The 21,098-nt window shown below is 40.8% G+C and overlaps 1 protein-coding gene and 1 long non-coding RNA gene across 8 annotated transcripts in view; one reads left to right on the top strand and one right to left on the bottom strand.

Moving 5' to 3' along the window:
• ACSL4 (acyl-CoA synthetase long chain family member 4) overlaps positions 1 to 17,265 on the bottom strand; it is a 47,554-nt gene extending 30,289 nt beyond the window's left edge. For 3 of the 6 annotated variants that reach the window (XM_080990535.1, XM_080990538.1, XM_080990539.1), the window contains exon 1: positions 17,089 to 17,265. The gene's annotated coding sequence lies outside the window, so the exon portion shown is untranslated. Of the gene's footprint in view, positions 1 to 13,282; positions 13,360 to 16,927; positions 17,023 to 17,088 lie in introns of those variants that run through there. The other 3 variants (XM_080990537.1, XM_080990540.1, XM_080990536.1) reach the window with 2 other exon arrangements.
• A 9-nt stretch (positions 17,266 to 17,274) lies between these two features.
• The window catches only part of LOC308468412, a 32,805-nt gene continuing 28,981 nt past the window's right edge, over positions 17,275 to 21,098 (top strand). The window contains exon 1 of one of the 2 annotated variants that reach the window (XR_013981639.1): positions 17,275 to 17,508. This is a non-coding gene — a long non-coding RNA (uncharacterized lncRNA). Of the gene's footprint in view, positions 17,537 to 21,098 lie in introns of both variants that reach the window. The other variant, XR_013981640.1, reaches the window with a different exon arrangement.

Raw genomic sequence — 21,098 nt, 5'->3', positions numbered from 1 at the left:
CACAAACTGCAGCTACTCACCAAGCGAAGCCTTCCAAGTCTGTCTGCTAGTCTGTATATGCATTAGGAAACTTATAAGGCTACAAGAACACGCCTACTAAGACAATACGTTTTTCTTTTTAAGTAAGCATTATGACCTATTACTTCCCATTCTGGGGAAATGAGTCAATACTTGTCATGGCAATGGTGATGTTTCTGAAAGGTCAAACTGAACTGACCATTTTTGCAACTGCTGTTTTGCTGTAATATAAATATTCTGCATATGGTTAAGCACTTTCCTACATAGCCACAAATGTTCTCATGATGTATTATAAATCCCCAAAAGCTTATTTACAATGAAGAGTCATCTGTCTTGCTGCAGAGACTAATAACCATGGTTGACCTTTGAGCTGATGTTCATCTTGAATGGCTAGTCACTAGTGTATGAACTGTAAAGGATGTGATAAAATATTAGTGTACTGTTAGTGGAGAATGAAATCTGGCCCCTTATCTATTATCTTTCAGACAAGCAGTTAAGACATTTTCTTTCTAGTAGGCTTTTAATAATTTTTAATCATGCTAGCTACACTGTCTTTTTATTTGTTTATACTCTGTATTGCTTTTAAAAATTCTATTAACATTTAGGGAGCAAATATTCTTCTTTCCCCAAAAAGCACAATATCCCTTTCGGATCCTGTAAATATAGGGAGACAAATCAGTAGGTCTAGGCTGCAAAAAATGGGACTGGCATTGCTGAAGTTGTCAGCCACATTTTTTTTTACATGGTTGCAGACAGCAATCATTTTGGCAAAAAGCACAATTTCATTGAGTCCAAGGATCAAATAAATTACAGGATAAAGTTAACTGTTTTAGCTGGCAAGTTTAGATAAACCTAGCAAGGTTTTCAACAGCTGTGTTTAAACACTTGCTTGGAAACTATAGGCAACAACAAATTCCACACTGGCGAGTAAACAGGCAGAGGAATTTTGTGCTCTTGCACCAGAATAGAAACTAAGTAAATTGCGGGAAAAGGGGAAAGCCCTCTTTTCCACACTCAAGTGTAGAACTGTAGTGAGCTGCTGGAAGAGTCATGGTCTCCTTATCGCTCTTCTTCCAACCCCTCTGCCACAATAGCAGGCTCGTAACCCCTCCCCAGCACAGTAACATTTTATAAATCTAGCCTTAAGAGTCATGTTTTTATAGTGCTGCAAGCTATAACATATCACACTGACGTATGATCATTAGCACCCACTCCTCTGGGTACAAAGGAAAACAAATCGTCTGTGCCTTCTTGCTTCATTGATACAAGCTGCCTACTTTTACGTAACTGGGAGCAAAGAGCAATTGGCAAATAACCCTGAGTACTATTTTAATTATTCTGCCTTCGGTGTTATTTTCATAAATGTAAATTAAGATACACTGCATTTCTGTTGTTTGCTTCTTGCATCGGCATAAGCCCCACTGTTAGTTTTAGACTGTCCATCCATCACATAGGTGGTCATCCTCTAGGACTTTTGAAATTGTAGGCTCTCCGTGTTAACACTGCTGTATTCCATCAGTCTGAATTGCATCTTGCCACAACGTTTTTAACTATGGCAAAATCAAGATTTGGGATAGCAGAATAGGAAGTTGTACTAGGAGCCACAGAGCTTCCCCAACTTCTGATCACTAAAGATTAGCATTTTTACAAACAAACAAAAAATGATCTCTGCTCATTAAAGAAGAATCTCCAAGGGAATCAGAAACATGCTTAAAAGAAAGTCACTTTCTGATGTATTCATTTATAGACTACACACATATCCTAAAATCAGCTATGTATTTGGAACATTAGCTTTCAACATTTGAAGCTAAATGAGAAAATGGGCAGGTCACCCAATATATGATTGCAATGTAGACTATTAACTATGTTCACACAGCCTGGCAGTTCTGTCTGTGTGAGGTGTGTGTATATGGTGGTGGGGAGAGCAGAGGGAGTGGTTGGCTGATCATGCTTTCCACACACACCTGCTTGCAGTTCACACTGATCAGCGGAGACATTCACAAAGAGTCAGATCAAGGGGAGTGTCAGTCGAAGGATCAACATACTGGTTAGGAAAAGAAGTCGCAGAGCACCATCAAATAGCCAGTAGTAGGTTCCACACATTTGGTTCCTGCAAGTGCCAGTGGAGTTGTCAGTGGAACAATTCTGCAAAGCTTATATCATCAATGGGAACTGATAGAGCTGTCCAAAGTTTTCCTTGGTGGCAATTGGAACCCTCATTGTTGCAATGATGAACAGCAACACTTAACACAATCCCTCAAATTGTTTTTTACTTCTCAGTTTTATTCAGTCATTCCTACTTGCAGTTTTAACCAAGTATAAAATTACCTTAAATGTTCAGGTGGGCAGTATGTTTTGACCATTTCCTTATCTTAACTCCCTGTTCTTGGCACAAAACAACTGGAGCATGGTCTGTACATGATACTTCTGTTTTTGTGAAAGAACAAGATGCAGCCTAATAACCTAGTTCTGTAGCTTGCTTACCAGTGTCCCAGTATATAAAGCTAGCTCTCAGTATGGTTGGCTAATGGGGTGTTCAGAATGGAAACATAAGAAGTAATCTTTGTCCCCTTCACCCCTTCCAAAACATTTTTCCTTGTTGGTGCTAAAGTTCAGAACAAGCCACAACATTTAATTGGGGGTAGCAACTTGCATGCTTAAAATTACTACTGGGAAATACAAAAGATAAGTTTGTGCATGTTGAATAAAACCCTAATTGTAGATCAATAGGAAATAGGATTGCAAAATTGTTAGGGTTGACAGAAATGGTGCAGTAGCAGACTTCCTGCAGAAAGGGACATCACTCATAAGCAATTTTAAGTTGCAACGTATCAGAAAACAGCTTTCACAGGACTTGCTCAATAGCAATGTACTTCCTGTAGGAAAAGCACACAAGTTTATCAGTGATGTCCTAGAATAACCTCTTGACTACGGAAGTGATGAAGCATATTCTTAAGAAGATATATAGCTGTACAATAGTTGATGACCAAGTAACCACATTATGTAGGTTATTAAAAAAGCAAATTTCCATCAGCTCAATTGGGACATTCTAGATTACCAATCCAATTACAACTCCTCCAAACACAAAATAAGGAACTTTCACTAATTTCAGGCTAAAGTCAGCATTAGATTAGCACAAGCCTCTTGTGCTCTTTAGATAGCCGGTGCAACCACACATTGTCTCCATATTTCATTTGTTGGCTTTTGAAACACAAGCCATGTAATCAAAAGGTTATTGTAACTTTGTAACAGTTGTAACATCAACATTAAACTACTGTACAAGGATTATGAGGGAACCGTTGCCCTCTTTGGCATAATTGCCAAATGGTCATGTTTACCATAACAAGATAAAGAAAACAAGATTCTTACTATGAAGTAGTCCTAATCTGCATAGTTTGGTTCCCTCTCTAGCTATTTACCTAGCATCAGAAGAACCTCCAAATGTTGAGAACTGTAAACAAGAGGTAGGAGAATGTTCTACCTTCAGAAAATTTGTTGAAAAGATGGAAATATTGTGTCATTCTTTCTCTACCCCCCACCCAACACCATTAAAAAAAAACAACCTGTGCAACTATTCAACCATAATGGGCCACTGCACAAGTAGGCAGTTCCAACAAAACCAATAAACAGATTTCAAGGGTTTTTCATCTTAAAACTAGAGTTTCTAAATTAGCTAATGTTACTGCCATTATAAAGATGGTCATAACATTGAATAAGATGACAGTCTTCTACTTAAATTACGTAAGTATATAAACCATGTTTCTGAAATAGTACAGGAGAGCAATCCTGAAGCCATTTGGACTCTTCCAGTGACCTCAAATATTCTCTGCAGTGAGGAAGGAAATGGGAAAGCCTCTCCATTGTCCCTTTGTTCAAATCCAGTCTTAAGGGTGTATTTGTGTATGAATATGGATGCGGGTGGTGCTGTGGTCTAAACCACTGAGCCTTGGGCTTGCCGATCAGAAGGTCAGCGGTTCAAATCCCCACGACAGGGTGAGCTCCCATTGCTTGGTCCCAGTTCCTGCCAACCTAGCAGTTCAAAAGCACATCAAAGTGCAAGTAGATAAATAGGTATCACTCCGGCAGTAAGGTAAACGGCGTTTCCGTGCACTGCTCTGGTTCACCAGAAGCTGCTTAGTCATGCTGGCCATATGACCCGGAAGCTGTCTGCGGACAAACGCTGGCTCCCTCGGCCAGTAAAGCGAGATGAGTGCTGCAACCCCAGAGTCGTTTGCGACTGGACTTAATGGTCAGGGGTCCCTTTACCTTTACCTATGGTGAGCCTGTGACCTGGATTCAGTAACTAAGTATATAGCATCTCAAAAGGAATGGCCAGGCTGCCTAGGTGGAGAAATCAGTGATCACTGTCATGTATCCTGACAAACAGGATTTCTGTGGTAGACTGCCCCGTGATGTATTTCTGTTGGAGACCACCTCCTTCTGTGATGTATGTACAGTGGTACCTCGGGTTACATATGCTTCAGGTTACATATGCTTCAGGTTACAGACTCCGCTAACCCAGAAATATTACCTCGGGTTAAGAACTTTGCTTCAGGATGAGAACAGAAATCGTGCTCCGGCAGCACGGCGGCAGCGGGAGGCCTCATTAGCTAAAGTGGTGCTTCAGGATAAGAACAGTTTCAGGTTAAGAACGGATCTCTGGAACGAATTAAGTACTTAAACCTGAGGTACCACTGTATGGTGTTTTGGGGGGGTGGTATTGAGCTACAGGGTGGGTAATTTCAAAAGTCTATATAAGGGCTTGCACACCATTGTTCGGGGTTCCTCTCCTCCCTCCCTGTGTGGAGTGAGTGGAGGACCCTGTTGCAACAGTTTAATAAAGATCGGGCTTATTAGCTGCTTTGCTTCTCAATATTCTCTGGTTGGCCTCTGTTATTTTCTCCTACCGAGAGGGAACCTACTTAAGGTCTCCATACAGGCTCTTGGATACTCCATAAGGGAAAAGGAGCAGTTGTTTTTTTCTTGTAACACTTACAAGATTGTTAAATACCAAATTTGCAGTCTTTATAAGCACCAATAACCTATTTCAAAGAGTTAATACACACAAAGATAAAAGCAAAAATGCTTCTTTGGAGAAACATCATTAGGTTCTCTAAGAGCTGATCATAATCTGGTTTAGAATGTCTGCAACAGATCCCTTTTTGCCAACCTGTGTAAGACAACGGAATATATTAAGAGAAACTGAACTGCAGTTGTCCGGGGGGGGGGGGGGCAGAACTGCACTACCCATTAAATGACACTGTTCCTCTAGCAAAGCGGAATCACATTACCCCAAGACCATCTAAAACTGCTACAGAATACAATTATTTGTTGGCTACCCTACTCACTCATTTCATTTTCTAGTTTTACATGGAGTTTGTGTAAGGATGCCCAGAAACATTTCATAAGAATTCCAAAGGCGCTATTGCCAGTTCCCCTCTTCAATAACACCACCTCCAATACTGCTTCCTGTAAATTGTTCTTAGGCTTTATTACTTCTCATATAGCAGTGATTCCCAACTTTTATGAACCCAAGGTCCTTTTTTAACCTCAATTATTTTGCAGACACCCATATGCTAATTGTTGTAATTTTAGGCTCTGCTAACTGATACATGGCAAATAACTATTATGAATATTGCAAGGCCTCTTATATATTCTTGCCCAAAGGAGGTGGTGGAACCAAAGGTTGCTTGCTGTGACTTGTTTGCACAGGATAAAATTGCTTGCATCCACTGGCATCTTGAATCCGCTATTAAATTCACAAAGAGTCAGATAGCATCAGTGCTCCATAAATCACTACTACAGCTAATTTCAATGAAATTTAACAACTCACAAACCAGCTAAAAAAAATATTGATCCACATCCTGTTCTTACTTAGCCAGATACTGGATCAAGTCATAAAATAGTCAAAGAGAAAGTATTACTTCTTAAATAGCAGTAGATTATAGGCTTTAATTTAGTCCATGTGCAAGCAATTGAAATGAAGTATGGACTAGTGATGTGAGGTGAGAAAATTCTCGAGAATGAGAATATTCTTGAGAAATATTCTCTGCTAGAAAATTCTCCGGAGAATATTCTCCACAAACTGTAAATTCTAATGTAAGAACCAGTTTTACAACCCACATTTAAAAAATCTAGCAAATAATAAGTCAAGCTGTGATATTGCCAGTGTTAGTAATGAATAATGATTTTTTTTTTTATCCAGTTACATTACTGGGCATTGTGTCATTCACCACTGGCAGTTTTGAAATGTGAGCTACAGAAAACATTTTTTTAGTTTTAAAAATGCTATTCTTTTAATTTGATGAACATTTGAATTTGTATGTACAGTGGTGCCCCGTAAGACGAATGCCTCGCAAGACGGAAAACCCGCTAGACGAAAGGGTTTTCCGTTTTGGAGGTGCTTCGCAAAACGAATTTCCTATGTGCTTGCTTCGCAAGACGAAAATGTCTTGCGAGTTCCTGCAGGTTTTTTTTCCTTTTTCCCTTTTTCCCAAGCCGCTAAACCGCTTATCAGCTGATGGCTAAGCCGCTTAACAGCTGATGCTAAGCCGCTTATCAGCTGATCGTTAAGCCGCTTATCCTTAAGCCGCTTATCAGCTTATCGTTAAGCCGCTTATCAGCTGATCCACTAAGCCTGCTAAGCCGCTAATACTGTAGCACTAATCCGCTAAACTGCTAATGGGCTTGCTTCGCAAGACGAAAAAACCCGCAAGACGAAGAGACTCGCGGAACGGATTCTTTTCGTCTTGCGAGGCACCACTGTATTTCAACTGTATGTAATACCCATTTTTCTATTTTGGTGTGACCTTATTCTTAGTAATTTGATACCGCTGGCCATACAGTGTGATTTTTTTTACAGAAAGTAGCTTTAATGCTTTATACATTTAAAGTACCTAGGCCTATATGTGTAACAGCATATGCGGTGGCCTTGATTAAAACAGTTGACGTTTCTATATTTTTATTTAGTGCCAGTAACTGGTTTTTGCAGTACCATTCAATGGTACAAGGTGCCATTTACCAGAGATTGACATACTGAAATATATTATCATATAATGATAATATATTTAATGTTAATGGCTTCTTTTTAATATGTATGCATACACAGTGGTACCTCTGGTTGTGAACAGGATCCGTTCCGGAGGCCCGTTCGCAACCTGAAAAGAACGCAACCCGCGTCTGCGCACACACGGGTCGCCGCTTCTGCTCATGATGTCATTTTGCGCGTCTGAGCATGCGTGAGCGGTGAAACCCAGAAGTAACCCTTTCTGGTACTTCTGGGTCGCCGTGGGACACAACCTGAAAACGTACAACCTGAAGCAAACGTAACATGAGGTATGACTGTAGTTTTGTTTATCAAGCTGTGTTTTAGTCACCAAAACAGTTATTAAGTATTAGAACTATTAGAAGCACAAGACAGCCTATTACAGAACTTACTTGTATCAAACCTTAACATGCCAATTGCATTTATTGACTTGTCCTTTAACATGTACATTTTCTGATGGAAGAATAAAATATGATTTAACTACTGAATTTCCTTATACCAAACCTTAACATGATAATTGCTGGTGCCATCACCTTAGAATGGTTTAACGTTAACTATAAAACATGTTTTACTTTTTAATTTGATACTTGCAAGTCAAGTGACAAATAGGCTTGTGCTTATATATTTTCACTGTGGTTCTTTTACTAAATATACAGTTAGCGGCAGGCTTAGTGATTAACATGAGTCATTCACGTTGAATTTTCAATTTCAAGTTTGGCGCAAAAAATCAAAGAATGTGAATTCACTGCATTGCCCCACTGAATAAAAGCATCTGTACAGGTTTTGGCTGCCTTCTGAACAAGATTACCCATGAATACTACATGTATATTAACTAATTATATAATTTTCAATGCATTAAATTATATCATTTTCAATGCATTAAAATGAATAGTCTCCTATTTTAAATGAAAATTCTCTAATATTCTCATTAATCGAGAATATTCTCCAAAAGACTATTCTCAAGAATTTAACATCACTAGTATGGAATCTATTTATGGGTACTCTATGCATGCATCTTCTGCACATGGAAGAGAATGCTATACTGGGACATCAGTTACAAGACTCTTCTACTCTTCTACTCTGAAATTATAAAATCATTTACCAAAGGTACTAAAATAATAGAATTATAGAGGTGGAAGGGATTCTAAAACTCATAGTCCAACCCCCTGCAATGCAGAAATCTCAACAACACCATCATCCAATGTGAAACCATAATGGACCCTGCTTAGCTTTACAAATGTGCTAGCAATTTTATTGCTACACCAATTGTTGCTTTAAAAAAAACCCACTGCAAGAAGAAATTAAGAAATTGTTCCACTGAGCAAGAAATCATAAAAGGAAAAAACTTTTTGTTCCAGACCAGTCTTTGCCTCTAAAAATGTGTGACAACCCAAAAGGGCAACTGTATATGGACAAATCCATACCCCTAGGAATGGTGGATTAAGAGCTCTAAAAAGCAAGACAGTAAACATCTATAAAACGTTACTTATCTGCTTTTCCATTTATTTAAATCATTTCCCAGAGAAACTGCACATGAGACTATTAAGTGCGCATCCTTCCTTGAACAATCATATAACTGAATATCTACCTGTTCTTTAAACATTCTTTAAGACTCTGCCCTGTCATGCTTAAGGTCTAGAGTTGTGAATGACTAGGATTCAAAAAAGGCAAGGGGAAAAACCATTTGGTCAGATAAGTATTGATGTTTGCATATTTCACGTTAGCAGAATCAGCATGTCCGAGAAAAGGAGGAGGGCTAGTCACTACAACCATTCTAGGAAGCATAATGCTTGTACAACTACAAAATACCGTATTTTTCGCTCTATAAGATGCACCCGACTACAAGATGCACCTAGTTTTTGGAGGAGGAAAACAAGAAAAAAAATATTCTGAATCTCAGAAGCCAGAACAGCAGGAGGGATCGCTGCGCACTGAAAGCAGTAATCCCTCTTGCTGTTCTGGCTTCTGTGATAGCTGCGCAGCCTGCATTCGCCCCATAAGACGCACACACATTAGGAGGGGAAAAGTGAGTCTTATAGAGCAAAAAATACGGTAGTTATGACTATTCAAAAGCAAATCACCTCCACCATTTAAAATACAAGGACATTATGAAGCTATTGTTAATCCAGTACCCTTGTAGGAAGTGACTCCTATGCTCAAATTTCCTTTCCATGAAAAGCCAGTCACACTAGAAACAAAATCCTACGTCAAAAATAAACAAATATAACATGAAAAACTAAACAAATACTGCAGCCATTTAAGCTGCTCCCACTTATGTGGGAGCAAACTCCACAAAACTCAGTGAGCCTTAATTCCGAGATGACACCATGATGATGTTGTTGCTGCTGCTGCTATTGTTGCTGCATACCGCCCTATACTCGCAGGTCTCATGTCTAAAATTTCTAGTTTTAAACAGCTTTAATTTTGTTAAAAGGTTCTATTCTGCATGTTCTCCTGCAACAAGAGTTGGCTGCCTTCTGCACCCTGCCTCCCGGTAATAATATATAATCACATTACATAGGTAAAAGGTAAAGGTAAAGGATCCCTGGACAGTTAAGTCCAGTTGAATTTGACTATGGGGTGCAGTGCTCATCTCTGTTTTCAGGCCGAGGGAGCCAGCATTTGTCCGCAGACAGCTTTCCAGGTCATGTGGCTAGCACGACTAAACCACTTCTGGTGCAACAGAATAGTGACGGAAGTCAGAGCACACACAAACGCCATTTACCTTCCCACCACAGCAGTACCTATTTATCTACTTGTGGTGGTATGCTTTCAAACTGCTAGGTTGGCAAGAGCTGTTACATTACATATTACATTACATTACATATTAACCTGCTCAAACCAAGAGCAAATGCTTCTATTTTCTTTGTCTATTCAGCCAAATATATATCATGATTCCAAATACATTTAATTAAGATTGCTATTCTTCAATAATAAGGAACACTATTTTAGTGTTTGATAGCTTACACTGTTTTGTAATTAATATTTTTGTCATTCAATAGTTTTTTCTTAGATTTGGGGGTGATACAAATGAGAAGTCAATACAACAGTCCATTGTATCCCCATTAAGGTTTCAATCAACAATTAAGTATGGGAAAGTTGTATAGATTGCATAAGAGTACAAATAAACAGTATTATGTCTGATAGACAGTTTCCAAATAAAGATGACCACAAAGACTGTTTTAATTGCCATTCTTCTACAGTGGTACTTCGGGTTAAGTACTTAATTCATTCCGGAGGTCCGTTCTTAACCTGAAACTGTTCTTATTTTAGCTAATGCGACCTCCCGCTGCTGCCGGAGCACAATTTCTGTTCTCATCCTGAAGCAAAGTTCTTAACCCGAGGTACTATTTCTGGGTTAGTGGAGTCTGTAACCTGAAGCGTATGTAACCCAAGGTACCACTGTATTACAAACCTTTTGGCCAGAGATAATGTTTGATCATATTTAGCAGCAATGGCCCTGTTTGTTTTATGAACACCCACCAAAAAGAAAAATAGTGTGATCACAATATTCATTTTTCTAGTTACCCAAGCCACAAAACTGCATTTTTATATGAATGGCTGGAAAGGGAAAGCACAACTGGCTATGTCTGCAGCCTAAAACAATTAGGAATGTAGCACTCATGAATAAAAGTCAACTGACTATTTATATCCTGCCGTCATCCCTCTATGTTGGGACATAACAAAGCTTCATATCCTTATACTAACGTGCCTATTTTGGAAGATGACAAAAGAGTGATAGTGTGAAAGGTAAAAAATATATAATGTCCTGCTCTTCAGTACTGCATGAGACAATGCTATTAAACCCTGTGGTGTTCAAATAATTGCTTTATATCTACAAATTGGCTACGGTAATTGCTGCCATATCAGTGACTGCTTTCCCAATATATACTGTATATACTAAATAGAAAGCTTACTTTTTACCCAACCAAGGAAAGCCACATGCATCAATTAGTTCATATAAGAACACAAAACATAGCTGATGTAGCCTTTTACCTCAAGCGGAAGATAACACTTTAGTGTCCACTCTTATCATAATAGACAAGATGTAATATGCAACCTTGGAAGCTGCTAAGCAGTGAATCACATTTTCTTGGTTTTCTTTCTCTCTTTCTGCCTCCCCCCTCCCTTGTTACATCAGCATCAGGCCACATCCTGAGCCCAGCCTCCTGAGCTGCGTCTACAAAGGGGGCGTGAGAGGGAGGAGATTATGCTACTGAAAACCAATGACCAAAGGAAACCATCTGGTCTGAAGCCAGAAAGATGCTACTGATTCAGGGAAAGAATCACAAAGAACTGCTTACTTCTCATTCAGCTCCTGGGAAGGAGATACTCTAGCTGGACAAAGGCCTGAATCAGCTCACAGGGTTGTTTGTAATCCAGAATATAACTCTTCAAGGTACATTACTGACAATAAATATAACATCTCTTTCTCAAAAGCAACAAAATATAAACATTTGGTAATGCAAAAGGCTGCTAGAACTAAAAAAAGTGGCAGACAGAAGGAAGTGAAATGACAATTACAGCAGAGTTTAGCAACAGTGATGAACATATGCAGTGATAAGCCACATACACCTACACACACACCCCTACCTGAGGCCCTAATAAAGGCAACATTCCAAAAGCTATGCAAGTCAAAGTGCATTTCTCACAATGGCTACACAACACATACTGACAATTAAGGGTTTGCTTTTGTTTCTTTGCAAGACCCACCTCTTGCAAACTGTTAGAATTACAAAAGTAAAACTGTTCCAAATGGAACAGAATAATATAATTTTAACAGTTATATCTGTTTTTATAATTGCATGCTATGTAGCTGTAACCTGCCCTGGGACCTTATGCTGAAGAGTGGGTAAGAAATTCTATAAGTAAAATAAATATGAAATAAACATCTGCTGCTGAGTTTTGTTAAGCCTATTCTATAGATCTCTCTAATATTAACAAAAATATTCTTAAATAACATGGGCCCACATATATTCACCCTACCACTGCAGCACCCCATTACAGATAAGAAGGCTATCTGGAATACCCTGAAATAAACTGCCTCAGATTACATCTTGAAATCTGAGCCACTAGCCCTGATCAGCATGCATATGCTTCTCCAACTTGCAGGATCCAATCCCCATTTGGCCACACTTCATCAACTTTACAGATGCTTTCCTCCCCACTCCTCTGCCAATTCTACACTTCTTTTCAGTGTTGTTCACATTAACTTCATCCCAGGTGACCACCTCATACTCAGCGTTCAAAATTAGCCCCTTTTCAGCTGGCTATTGGCCACTTGCTACCAAGTAAAGATGCCTGGGTGCCAAGATGGTGCCTGACATCTCCACCATCTGGCTGGCTGGTGCACAGTAGCGGTTTTTTTGCTGCTGTGCTATGGTATGCGTCAGATTTTAGATGGAACTAATAATATACACAATTCATTTTCAGCTTTGTAATCTTGTAAAAAAATAAATAAAGGCGCCTAAACATTCAGTTCGTGAGCCTGTAACCTAGGTTTAAGGCACCATTTGGCAAAAAATAATAATTATATCTGCTTCTAACACTGCTCATACTCCACTGTGATACTTTTTCGGAACCACACACCTATGTCGTCCCTTCCTATTCCTCTCCTTCTATTTTTTTGTTCTCTTATACTGTCGTCTAAATCTTCATTTCTGCTTTTCTTTCTCTCCTACTCTTCTGCTTCTACATCTCCCACTTTCCTAACAGTGTTGTCCAACTTTGCTTTCCTTGAAAGTCCATAAATATAAAGTGATCATCATAGCATGATTACCAATTTCCAAGAAATGAAAGTTCTGCATAGTTTAGCTAGGGAAAACACATGGTATCAAATAATTTCTCAACTTAGGTTACCAAATAGCCTGGGATTCATTTCACTGACCAAGACAGTGATAAGAATTAGATTGTCCCATACAAGCTAAATTGCTTTTAAAACAGATTACAATCCTAATGTTGCAAATATATCCCATGTTAGTTATAATTCTTCAAATTCATAATAAAACATATATAAATTGGTGTTATTCATAAATATCTTACACAAAAATTTACGAATGTCTACTTGTGGTTAAGCCCCTTTGTCTTCAATGGGCTGTACTCCCAAGCATTAAATGTACCCAGGATTGCACTCTTGTCTGGAAGTAAATTCAATTGAACTCAGTCAGTTTACAGATGAATAGATATATAGGAAATTATGTTGTGGTTAAGTCTCCTTACCTAAATGTAGCCTAGTGTGACAAACAATATACAAAAGAGGCAATTAAAAAATAATATAGCAGCAATTTATCTCCCTTCTGAGAACTTAAGTGCTGCACACCGTTAATACAAGTACTTGTGCTGCTGAAAGTGAAAAATCCTATGACAACCCCACAAACAACCTCACCCACATCCACACAACGCATCCTTTCTGATGCAACAGAAAGAAAGTGAGCTCACAGATGAGTCCATCAACTCAAGCACAGTGTAGCTTTCTCTTCTAAGCAAGATCATTATCAGGATAAAGGGAAGATCATTTTAACTATTATCTGCTTATCTTAAGATTTTCTCAATGTATGTTATGACTATTAGATATTATTTTGGGGAAGGGGAATAAATGGCACAGGAACCACCATTACCTAGCCCTTATAACTTCCTCTATCCAGGGTGAAACATGATGTGTGTGCGGCATTTCTCTGTTTTCTTGTAGATAAAAGTCCTCTGTGATGCATGATCTAGTTGAGATTCCTGCATTGCAGGTGGTTGGATTAGATGACCCCTGGGATCCCTTCAACTCTACAGTTCTATGATGCTATACATTTCCTTTTGCCCAAGCAAGGCCAACACATACTCCCACCAACTCCTGAATCTACAACGCACAGAATGTTTTGACTGGCAGGAAGATACAAAAATCTAGTGTTGATTTTCACAAGCAATAACCTTTGCCTTCCTCTGAGGTTTATGCCATCTCCCTATCTCCTGACAAAGTATCATACTAGTTACCCGGCAAATCTAACCTGTATACTAAAAAATACCAACTGTCACTCAATCCAACCTGGGTGCAAGAGCCCTTAAAAATGGGCTGTAATATGCAGCCCTTTGTCCTTTCCATGACAGAATACTAGTCCCTCACGTCAGGGTCCATTATCAATAATCAAAACCACTGCAACAGACAACCTATGGTGTGTTACTCATGAGACCAGAAGCCTGCTTGCTGGATTCCAAATTGTGTTTACGCCAACCTCAAGAATTCTAGAAATCTCCTACATGCGTAACCACTGAGCGTATTCTACTGGGTGAAAGTGTGGGGGTAGATAAAAGCAGACTTCTTTGTTCCCTGGGAGTCAGATAAGTTGGGTACTGTTCATACTCCCCAAGTAACTGTTAGGGATCTGACTGAGAAGTGCAGAGTGTGCTACCTTAGGATCCCTCTGAAAGCAATTGCTTTGTTTTCTCAAAATTCACCATGCCTGGGAGCTGAAAGAAATAATTGGCAGGTGCAATGGCAGCAATTACCTGATAGTTAAGACACCGCTGGCCTACTCTACAAAGCCGTTGTGCAAAGGAAGAGCAGAGCCAGGCTCTCCTAACCTTCCTGTCTGTTATATGGCCACATGATCCAGAAAGCTGTCTGAGGAAAAATGGCAACCCCCTCTGCCTGAAAGCAGAGATGTGCATACTCAAATTTGACTGGTCTTAACTGTCCAGGAGTCCTTTACCTTTTTACCTTCTGTTACACGCCCTCCCCTTCTCCGTTTTATTTCCTCATCTTGACACTAATAGGAGGACTAAATACACCCGCTCCAGGGCTAACTAACACAGTTTTACACCTTTTTTGAGGCATGTTAGGGAACAAGGGGGTCTGATACATTCAATACCTCCTTTAACATGCTTCATTTTCAGGATGAACATCTGCTCTACACTCTGCATCAAGTACAGAGACTTCCTCAGCTGCAAGATCTTAGGACTGCACCCTTAGTCAATTAAGTGATTACATTAGCCAAGGCTGTAACCTGAAACATACTTACATGCGACCCCTAAACATACATGAACAAAGTGGGATTTATTTCTGAGTAAACATGCAGAGAGGATTGTACTGCACAAAGCATTCTGATTGGCTAAAAGGTGCTTCCACAATCAGATTTATTAAACATTCTAAAAACAAGCATTCTAATTAGCAACACCTTCTTGTCTTGTGGCATCATAATGACACACATATATATTGTCACATAAGCTTTCATCAACTATGGAAACTTATGCCACAATAGATCTGGTAATCTTCAAGTTACCTGAAGACCCTGTTGTTTTTGCTATAACAGACTACCATGGCAACCCCTCTAGAAGTTCTCCCTGAAGAAGAATTTTATCCTGTGCAAGAGAAAACAGAAGACCTCTTCTGGGATACCTATTGCAGCCCAGGAATGCATCATCTAAATAAGAAAAGAAAGAGAACCCATTGTTTTTTCCTCATAAGCAATTATATGTAGATATAAGAGATTAATTTGTAGCAGAATCCATACATGCCTATTTAGAAATAAGGCCCTCTCAGTTCAGTAGCATAGACTCCTAGGTAAGTGGGAGAAAACTGTAGCCTAAATCAGTCAAAACTCATACATATAAACAGCAAAAGCAGCAATTTTACACTGCCAGTTAACTTAGAATTGTACTGCATGGAAACCAAATACAGTGGTACCTTTGGTTACGAACTTAATTCGTTCCGGAGGTCTGTTCTTAACTTGAAACTGTTCTTAATCTGAGGTACCACTTTAGCTAATAGGGACTCCCGCTGCCACCATGGTGCGATTTCTGTTCTCGTCCTGGGGCAAAGTTCTGAACCCGAGGTACTACTTCCAGGTTAGCAGAGTCTGTAACCTGAGGTGTTTGTAACCTGAGGTACCACTGTACTGGAATCCTCTACCCACCTACCAAAAGTAAGCCCCCCTGAACTCAATAAGCAGACATATAGAAGATTACACTACTAGTTGAGTATTTGTATGAATTTTAACTTACCTGATTAATCTATGAAATGTGTATAAAATGTATGTGTTACACACACACACACACAACTCAAGTGTGAGGGCCGCCATGTATACTGAGTTTCTGTAATGTTTTATTGATGTTATTGTATTTTTTATTGATTTAAAAAAAACACATTCAGAAGGTCAACAGGCAAACAAAAATGGCATTAATAACAACATATATTTGAGGTTCTGATGCCCAAGCAGAATATAAATCCTGTTGAATGGATTAACATTAAACATACAAACACAAATTTTAGGGCTCTCATTTGATTAAAGAAACCCTGGCTTAGGGAGGAAAGCAGTATGCCCTTTCCGTGCCAGAGGACCACATTTCTTCTCATGGACAACCATTTGGGAATATAGTGGTATGGCCGGAAGCAAAAGTGTGAGGAGGAGGAATGCAATCCTTACTTTTCTAGGCTGAATGACAGCCATGCAAATTCACAAAGAGGTTTCCATACACACACCCCTACATCCTACCGGCAAGCGGCTTTGAGGATGTACACCTGTCTAGGCAAAAGTAGCGCCACCTGAGGAGGGGTTCCTACCCCTGCCGATTAATCGGATGGCCTTGAGCTGATTGATCTACCGCTACATCCCACACTGAGGGGAGGGCAGGGGGTCAGTGAGGCTGAGGGGGAAATGGGTGGCTCAGAGAAAAGGGAAGCTGGGCAACGCAGGTGGCGTGTTAATAAAGGCGAGGTCAGAGGAATGCGACCCGAAAGCCAGCTTTGAAAGAAAAGGTGAAGTGAGATCCCCGCTTCCTGCTTCTACCCGACCGGGGAAAAAGCTTTCATCCCCTTTGGCGACGGCTGGAGGGAAGGAAACAAACTGTCTTTCGCAAGGGCCACGCAGCATCACTCACCTCATGCGGCGGAAGGCAGAGGCGACCCCATTCCGGCATATATATATGTACCCTATATATAGGGTGGGCAGGTGAATAATCTCTCCCAAATAAAAATGGGCGGGAAGCGATCTCCTCCCCTCCCCCCCTTAAGAAGCGGGGCGCCGCCAGGCGAATCTCACCGTGATGTGGGGCGGGGAACGAGCGAGAACTCTTTCCTGTCCCCGGCTGCCGTAACCGAATCTCTCCTCTCCCGCAACTGAAGCCGGTCCGCTGCCCGCCTCACGCTGTTTAAAATGGCTGAGGGGGAAAGAAAGCGAAGCAAGACCACGGGAGAGGAGGCGGGGGCCGCGCCGGCTGAGGTAACACGGGGGCGGGGAAGTGAGGGGGAGGAGGGGGTGTGTGCCCCGGCGCGTAGACCAATCCGAAGCCTCGCTCCGTTGATTGATGCGAAGGGCAGCCTCACAGAAAGGAGGAAGGGAGGGCGCGAGCGAAAGAGAGAGAGAGAGTGGGAGGGGAGGTTTGGTGGTGGTGACAGCGGAGCCGGCCGTGACGGTGTTGTCGTCTTCGTCGACGGCGTCGGCTGCTCAGGCGGCTGGAGGGTGAGGTGATGGGCTGGAGGCGGTCGAGGTAGGAAGAAGGCCTCGCCCAGAGAGGTGGCGATGTCTCTTCAGAGGTGGCGGTGGGCGAGCGCGAGGTCTGACAGGAATTCAAGCTATTCTCTCGATCTGGGTTGTTGGTTTTGGTTTTTTGACCGCCAGCGTATAACAGATCAGACATATATATGTCTCTCATAGGTTTATTTATTAAATTTCTATACAGCCCTTCATCCAAAATATTATTTGTGTGTGTGTGAACATTTGTGCCCCACTCTAAAGTAGTCAGAAAGGCTGCCAGAGCAGCATACATAGTCAGTTAAAACAAAGCAGTTTCTACCCTCAGGGTAACAACAACAACAATAAAGAAAAAGTACACCGCACACAAGGAAAAAGGGACAGGGAGGGAAGAGGAAAATCAAAACAAGTCTGTGAACTTGCTCGCTAGAATGGTACATGCCTTGGTTATCTCCCTCTTGGACTACTGCAATGAGCTTCTACATGGGGCTACCTTTGAAGGTGACTTGGATACTACAATTACTCCAGAATGCAGCTGCTAGACTGGTGACTAGGTGTGGCCACTAGGACCATATAACACCAGTCCTAAAAGACCTATGTTGGCTCCCAGTACATTTCCATGAACCATTCAAAGTGTTGGTGCTGACATTTGAAGCCCTAAATGCCCTTGGCCTTGTATATCTGAAGGAGTGATTCCACCCCTGTCCTTCAGCCTGGACACTGAGATCCAACTCCAAGGCCTTCCTGGCGGTTTGCTCATTGGGAGAAATGAACTTACTTGGAACCAAGCCCAAGGGCCTTCTTGGTAGTGGGGCCTTCTCTGTGGAATGCCGTCCCATCATATATCAAGGAGATAAATAACTGACTTTTAGAAGACATCTGAAGGCAGAATGTGTAAAGGAAGTTTTTAATGTTTAATGGTTTATGGTTTTTTAAATATTTTGCTGGGAGCCGCCCAGAGTGGCTAGGGCAAAATTATAATTGTTCATTAACAGCAACAATGATAATTTTGGTACACAAAAAATCATCATAAAAGGACAAATAAAACAGTGGCTTCCCCCAGTTAAATTAATTTAAGGACACAATGAAATATTCAAGATAATTACTTCATGACCCCCAGTTAAGTTAAGAGCACAAGAAAGTTAAGTGAAATATAACTGGATAATCATGTGAGTTAAATCCATTAGCAGTACTATGAACAATGTAAGAGTACAATAAAATTGTAGGGTGTATGGGGTGTTAGGGGAGGAGTAGTACCTCTGGTGGGGAATGCATCATGCTCTATTTGGGGTAAATTGTCCTCCTTTGATCCCTACCCCGCATTCAACTCTCACCTGTGGCTCCTAGAAGCTGTCAGCATGCGACTGCGGTCACACCCCAGTGTGGTTGCCATATTTTGAAGAGTAAAAAAGATGACGCTATGACGGCCGTTCAAAGGAAATAAATGCAATGTCTCAAATTTTACCTTTGAAAAAGAGTGTGTCCTGGAAAAAGAGGACACATGGCAACCCCCAGGAAATTGCTTCAACTGGCCAGCTAAACCAGGTGAGGGTAGCCGATTGGTCTCAAACCCTCGATGAGTTAGTGACTTCCGCTGCATGCAAAGACAGACTCTGGAAGATTGAGCAGACAAAACCAATAGAGGGGCAATGGTCAAGGAGGTTTCTGCATGTGCTGTAGAGAGAAGTGAGGAGCAGATGGGGCTTATCAACCTGGGAAGGTAGCCCATCTAGGAGAATGAAAACTTTGACCCTAAACCTGCTCTGCTTTGTGGGATATCTTTGGAAGAAGAAAATGCTAAGGAGTAAACCCTACACAAATCTAGAGTCCCTAAGACGGTTGGATGGCACCTTGTATGCCTCCTTCCATCAACTCCTACAGCCAAGCTAGTGCCAGCTGTATTGCTTTTCTTTCCTTTGGACTACATCACCAAGGCTGAGAAGGAGGCAGCCAATAATAATAATAATAATAATAATTATTATTATTATTATTATTTTATTTATACCCCGCCCATTTGGCTGGGTTTCCCCAGCCACTCAGCCTAGGACTTCATGCACCCTGTTCAGGCATGTGCCCTGGGGAAGTTCACTTTGGTGCTGCTAACGCAACGGTTTGACTTCACCCCCAGAGGCTCACTCACTGTCTCTTGAGAAAGAGGGGTACCAACACAAAACACAATAAAATCATGTAAACTTAATGTCGCCACAACCAATAATTTATTGAAAACCATGATAAACTAGTGTAAAATCTCAAGCTATTAAACAAAATTATGTTATTAAAAATTATGATGGAAACACAGAATCTTGGATCATAAGATATATTTACTTGGACCGCAATCTGGTATTCATTTTCATTGGGAAAAGGGCAGTCTAATTTGGTGCGGCTTACTTCTGGCTAGACATGTATAGGATTTCACTATTAAGTAAGTTCAGTGAAGGAAAGTTTCCCACCCATTCCTCCCCACAGCAGTCCCCTGTGCCGAATCCCTCATGTATTCATTTATTGCATTTATATCCCACCTTTTTCTTGCAAGGAGCTCAAGGATCCCCCCTCCTTTTTTTCTATAGTTATATTTACCCATTGTAGAAAAAAGAATGCAACAGCTACCCCTGCCCCCCACCCCCCACCCCCCACCCCAAAGCATGTTTGGGTGAAAAACTGGAATTTGTGTGTGTAAAAGGATATAGGCTTGGCTCTGGTACTAAATCAGGCATCAGAAATGAGGACTCAGCTGGGTTAGAAACAGCTTAACTAACCAAATGCACGTGTAGCAGTGAATGTTCACATGGAGAAGCCACACAAATAGTGTCACATGGTGACTTTGAATCTTGCCCAGTTAACAATGGGTGATCACCAAATGGGTAGCAGAGAATGTGAACTGATGAGAGGTGCTTTATACATTGTCCAAGTACAGACCCTCCAAGTATCCCTATTTTCCAGAGACGTCCCTAATTTAGAAAAGCCATCTCAGTTTCTGATTTGATCCTGGAATGCCCTGCTTTTCCTTAGGACATCCCTATTTTCATTGGAGAAATGTTGGAGGGTATGGAATTATCCAACCCCTGAGCCATCTGAAGGCAATCCTGTATGGGGTAGGTTTGTTTAATGTTTAATGTTTTATTATGTTTTTATATATGCTGTAAGCTGCCCAGAATGGCTTGCGCAACCCAATAAGATGTCTGGCGTATAAATACTAAAATTATCATTATGGAATGGGACATCCCTATTTTCATCAGAGAAATATTGGAGGGTAGGCAATACTCATGCAGATCAGCAATGTATATGGTGGTTGCATAGGAAGCAGAAACTGCACAGACTACTGAATAGGGTAACAGCTTTGCTGTGCAACCCTGTTCTTGTTTACTCAGAAGTAAGTTTCACTTTGCTCTGTTGGGCCTATTCTCTAGAACGTGGGTGAGCAGATCTTAGCCTTGTAGGATTAACGTTGGGGTTTTTGCCGTTTAAAGTTTATCCCTGACATCCACTTCAAGATGCAAAATAGTGGCTCAGGCAGATGGCTATGAAATAGAGTGCTTCTGAACAAATGCTCAGCCCAGGAATTTGAGATCAGTACCAGA

Source organism: Podarcis pityusensis, assembly GCF_964106645.2.
Source record: "Podarcis pityusensis genome assembly, chromosome: Z".
NCBI classification, from domain to species: Eukaryota; Metazoa; Chordata; class Lepidosauria; order Squamata; family Lacertidae; genus Podarcis; species Podarcis pityusensis.
This window is presented reverse-complemented; position numbering and strand designations above follow the sequence as displayed.